Here is a 6,190-nt window from a genome sequence, read left to right as displayed (position 1 = left end):
AGAGAAATACTGGTCAATCACGAAGCGGAGGCTCAAGGCAAAGGGAAAACTTGTTAGGAACATGACTCAAATGAAGAACTGGTGGAATAAAATCGCCAAAACGATGGACGAAAAGGGTGTGCGCCGCCTAATGTGCCGTATTACGGGAAAAGTACGAGAATTTCTTCGAAACAGCAATGAATAATTTTTTTAATTTTTTTTTATGAAAGAGTAAAGAAAATGCTACATTTGTATGAAAAACAAATTATGAATTCGTTAATAAATGACTGAACTACACGCAATTGTTTGTGTTCCAATATTAAATGAAGCAGACTTTAAGGTGTTCCATTGATTTGCATTTTGTGGCATTTTATCCCAGACTCAGTCTTGAAAAATTTCAATACAAATTTTTGAAAACGAAAAAAAAATTCTTCAGTCAAGCAAAATTAAACGACTACTACTTTTTTCCATTTCTTAATGTACCTTCGATAGTCTGACAGAGGGTTCATTATCTGTTTTGTTTATACATTTTCTTCATCGCTCTCATTAGCAATGAACGTGCGCCGACGCTGTCATATTGGTGTCCCTCTTTTTGAATGTTCATTTCAGCCTTTCTCAGTTCATCCAAGCAGTCAATGGAAATTTTCAATTGACCAGTCAGTCTTTCACCAACTCAGGTGAAATTTTCAGTTGAGGAAAAATGGCTTCAAATAGCAGAAAACGCACCCTGACTGACATCGCAAATTCTTGTGTCTATTTTAAAGACCAGAAGGCAGCATGCAACATTGACCTAACCAGTGACTGTTTTTATTCCCAGGATAAGTATGATCCTCGGAATATGATTCGTCACTTCCGCTCGAAGCACAGCAAGATGACTAATTCTAAAGGACTCCTGAACGATTGTGAACCACAAGAAAAAAGTCACGCTTCTGATCGAAGCTGTTGTAAAACTTATGACCGAGAATAGTTTACCATTATCGTGCTTCGAGTGGGAGAGTTTCCGGTTACTGTTAAATCCAATTTGTGCAGTAGTAGGTTGCACATTAAACCGTGAAACCATCAAAGATCACCATCGAATAATATCTTCGCGAGTGAAGGAGATTATCAAGATTGAGATGAAGGATAAACTTATCAGCTTGAAGGTTGATGCTGCATCGTGCCACAATCTCCATCTACTGGGTGTGAATGTGCAGTACGCCTTACAGGACAAAGTGGTAATTCGAACACTCGGTAAGTTTTAACATTTTTCATTCTTATTTTTTTAAATTTATGTCTCTATTGCTTAATACTTAGGGCTTTGAAAACTTTTATTTCATATGTAATTGGACCAGTAAATTCAGAGAAAAATTCAAAATATTTAGAATATTGAGAAAGATCATGCATAAATTTCATTGAATTTTTATTTTTGTAGGTATGGTTCACGTAAAGGAGAGACAAACAGCATCTGCATTGTCATCTAAAATACTAGATTTCTTGGCCGAATTTAATGTTCCCGTTGACCACTGTCGACAACGGGGCCAACATGTTGGCAGCGGTCAAAAAGCTCCAAAATGAAGTACAGATAGCAATTATGGACGACCTTGAACCCCAATTTGACAAACGGCTGCGCTGACTGCAGAGCTGCAAGAGCGAATCAATCTTGTTAGAAGCGCAGTACTTACTCTGCAGTTAGCTATTCTAGACGTTGTCGATAAATCGCACCCTAAGGTCAGCAGTTTAACCGATCTGGCAAAAAAGGTGAAAAATATCGAAAATAAAAATCAATTTTGATCACCATGGGGCGTCACATCCTCCAATCTGGAGCCAAACTCGATGGGGAGGAATTTTTAAGATGGTTTAGTCCTTCCATTCCCAAAAATCGTTTTTTGAGCAGCTGGCTATTCAGTTTCTGGAGCTCGGTATTTAGAACAAATCGGGTCATGCCTGAATTGTTCGTAATATTTTTTCCTTTAATATTATAGATCTCTCGAATCATAGGAGTTTCATCGACAGCTATTACGACGCTTTTAAACCTCTGTACCTGTGTACAAAAAAAATGCAGGAGCATCATGTTTTGCTGTCCGATTTTTATATTGCTTGGTTAATGGCAATGAGCGAGGTTCGTAAATGCACGGAGAACTCATTTGTCCCTGCTTTACTCAACTCGTTAAAGACGCGGTTATCAGCTCTAAGGAATTCAAGAGATTTTAAGATTTCCCTTTTCCTGGATCCACGAATAAACTACCATGGATCTACACTCTTCTCACCTAAGGAGAAAGTTGAAATTCACGTATGATTTATCAATATATCAAATTTTCAAACTCAGCCTTTTTTTCAAACACTCCCAAAATTATGTAGATCACTACTTCCATGTTTCGATATCCATGTCAAAATCTTATATTTAGTCAAGGTTGATAGTACAGTGTATGATATTATATGATACACAATTTTTGTGTTATTTTTTCCAGGGGTATATCAATGAAACGTGGCAACAGATTCGACAACTCCAGTCGACGTCATCAACCCCCAACATGACTAACCAAGCTTTCATCGAATCCGAAAACAACGATGATTTCGACGCATATCTCACCGAAATGTTTGGGGGATCTGTGGATACGGAAAGCGGTAGTGAAACGAAGTTTTTACAACAACTGTAATCACTAGATTTGGAACCTCGACAAAACCACAGTTTTAACGTTTGGGATCACTGGGTTAGTCGGAAAACGACGCACCCAAAGCTTTATGCAGCGGCCATGGTGGTACTGGCTACTCCTTCCAATCAGGTGTCTGTGAGGAGATCATTTAGTGCCCTTGGTCTCATTTTAACTAACCGTCGAACAAATGTATGTATGTATGTATGTATGTATGTAGATAATCCACCATGGGTGCACGGATTCACTGCAGTTTCGCCAACGTATGCGCTAAAGTGCAATGCAAATCAGCACATACCCGACACCATGGCTTCGTGTGAACTGTCCTGTAATGAGTGTGTTTCGTGTATATGTATGTCTTATTTGTAGAACGAACAATCAGTTTCGCAACCGTATAAAATTCATAACATTTTCAGTGTTATGAATCTACGACAGGTATTCCGCATTCGTGTAGATACCTGCCCAGCTGGCCACTGATTGGACGTTCTTATATAATATATTCAATAAATGAAATAGTTGTAAAGTAAAATAATCTTACCTATTAACCAATTTTACCTCAAAAAACTCGAAGCTTACCTGTAGCTTTAACCGACCTTATCCAATAGCATAACTATGTTCATATCCAAAGATCACTTGTACTAAATAAACAGTGAACTAAGTAGGCCTTGTCACTACTTAAACCTTACATCCCTGCCGGCGATGTTGCCTACCTTTTGCAATCTGCTCCGAACGGCGTGACTTCTTTTCATTTCTTCTTCTCACCTTGATAATCAAGACGGTATTTTTTAACGAAGAATCTAGCACCACATTCTCCTCGGTCGTCAACTAGAACTCCCCTCCCTCTTCCTTGAAGCAAAACGGCGTCAAACAAAATTGATAAAACAAAACTTTTCTCTAAGGACCCCAGAGTCATAATGACGTTACTTTGCCTTTCACATTTTCAGCCGACTAAAACTATTCATAAATGAAAAATGCTTTTTTTTGATCAGCCAGCTTTCAATATGTCACCTGAACCACTTCATTTTCCTGCACGGAGATGATCCTCTCCCTCACAAACTATGTTTTCGTATTTTGGCCAGCATTCTCTCTCACATAGCAAAAATCTGACGCTTTTTCAATTAAGGGTTAAAACACGTTCCCAAGAATTGAATTTAGCAACATACACAATAAGGCCAAACACATTTTAATCTAAATTTTCCGCCAACATAGTGGCCATCGTCACATATGTATACCTTAAATTTTACCACTTTCTACCTCTAATTTTTCAGTGAAATGCCAATCCCACCCTAAATTTTGAGGCCTTCTTCTCAACCGAATAAGCCTTCAACTATTTGTATCAGAATAGCTAACTTTTCACGAATTCATTCATTTGATCTCGTATTGTTCATCGAAAAAGATTCCTCTTCATTGATGCACACTTTAATCAAATATGTTGGCACTACTTTTTCGTCACTTTCATAAAAAAACATCGGCAATTAATGTTTCTATGTTTCGAGTAATCTTCAATTAACAAGGGACCGGAAGCAACGTTGAGAAAAAAAAAAACAAAAAAAGAAAAAAACCACGCAGCTAGTTATTTTGATCATTTTCAGCAATTGAAGGTAAAGAACAAAACTTCACTAGATAACTCTATGCATTCCAAACTTCAGCGCAGCATAGTAGGCCGTGTTTTTCTTCTCGCGCACACTCCACCCTCCCAGATGCGTATACCATAAAGCACGGGGGCGAAGCCCGGCTCTTCGCAGAACGTTGCGTAGCCCGTTTTATCTGATGAATCTCCGCTAAAATCTTTATGTTATTTATCACCACGATTTGGGCACTTCTAGGAAACACTCTGACAATTTTACAACATAACACTACATTCACATTTTTCCTCATAGTTAGTTTCATCTATCAATAATCAGCACTTCCAGGAAAACTTTTAGCATTTAGCACACTCTCAGTCGAGAAAAAAAGTACCGCACGCGATGTGAAATTCAAGTGATGATAAACCATGCGAAAGAATTTCGTTAACAAACCGTCGAAAAAATCTTGGAGAAAATAGTTTGAGCAACATTTTGATGGTTAAGCTGAACAAAGATTTGTTCCCAGAAGCTATTTCCACAGCTTATAATTGGAAAGATCTTAGTCGTTCAATAAGTCTTGATTTATTTGCATTATTTAAATAAGAATCATTATTTTAATTAAATACATAATTTTAATGGAACATATGATAATTGCACTTCTTTTTTCAATATTGGAAACCATCACTACCCTAGCCAAGATCTAGATTAAGAAAAACTATCCCTACTTGTTGAGACGTGGCCTGGAAAATCCTCTGTTCCTCCTTCGATAGCCTTGAATAACAGTTCACGGTCCCAACACATGGATTATGAGGAAAACTTGGGCTCTAAATTCTTCGGCGGTAGGTTACAGTCCTTTTAGATTTTTCCACACTTCTTTTCAGATGATTAAAAGGCACTTGTACTTAGTTGGAAATAACACATATTTTAATGAAATGAAACTCTTGTATTCAACTTATCATCCTTTTGGTACAAGTATAGCCTAGCCTAGTTACAAACGATTTGAAACGCTGCGCATTCGAACGAGAACTGCCTTGAAAATCTAAGCCTACACTAGCTTCCCCCATTTGACTACTCAACTCCCATCGACGATAGCTCCCGTATTCTCACGTGCTCCCGTTCCAAGAGCCTTGAGAGCCTACAGCATCATTGATGGCTCTGGCTCCAATAAGTAATCATCACTGACGATGACCAAGATGATACTCTCCTTGCATCCACTATTACGGCGAGAAATATTGCTCCCACTGCATGCTCCCATTGGCCATTATACGGTGGAACCTGACGGCTCCAATCAGTGCCATCGCTAACCGAATACGAACAGTCTGCTACCTTGGTGGAAATTTCTCAAAACCATTTGGTGGCTTAGTAGTCAGGGTGGAGTGACACAAATAGACTCCAACATTCTCACCCACCCTGAAATTTCTTAAATTTCTGATAAGAAAGAAGTATCCTCCTTGATATGCAATTTGGAATTTTAGGAATTTTGGGATTGTTGGGATTCGTTTTCGTCGTAAATTGGTAAAACGCAGATTTTCTCGGCCTCTCGTGTGATTGATCCAGATGCAGTTTTCAATTTCACAACTCGTACAGTGCCGTCGGACCCGGGACATACCTCTTCAATCCTGGCCATTCTCCAATTGCACGGTGCAGTGCGCTCATCACGAACAACAACTAAACGTCCAACTTCGATTTTAATTGCGGATTTCCAACGTTTGCTGCGTCCTTGCAGCTGACTGAGATATTCGTTATGCCATCGCTTCCAGAATAACTGTTTCTTCTTATTTATTAGCTGAAGTTGATTGAGACGGTTATCGGGATAAACCATCATGTCGTCTTCGGGTAAGTCTTGCAAACTTGAACCTATGAGAAAGTGGGCCGGAGTAAGTGGTTCCAAATCAGTTGGATCGTCTTTCAACGGCATGATGGGACGTGAGTTTAGACATGCTTCAGCCTGCACTATGAGGGTAGACAAATCTTCCGGTGAAAGTGGAGTTTCACCAACCACTTTTAGCAAATGTT

General features: G+C 38.9%; 1 pseudogene; it reads left to right on the top strand.

Moving 5' to 3' along the window:
* The first annotated feature begins 1,392 nt into the window (after positions 1 to 1,392).
* LOC129752924 (uncharacterized) lies at positions 1,393 to 4,777 on the top strand (annotated as a pseudogene).
* Positions 4,778 to 6,190: the final 1,413 nt, after the last annotated feature.

This window comes from Uranotaenia lowii, chromosome 3 (assembly GCF_029784155.1).
Source record: "Uranotaenia lowii strain MFRU-FL chromosome 3, ASM2978415v1, whole genome shotgun sequence".
NCBI lineage: Eukaryota > Metazoa > Arthropoda > Insecta > Diptera > Culicidae > Uranotaenia > Uranotaenia lowii.
The sequence above is the reverse complement of the archived record's forward strand: the minus strand, read 5'-3'. Positions and strand labels throughout refer to the sequence as shown.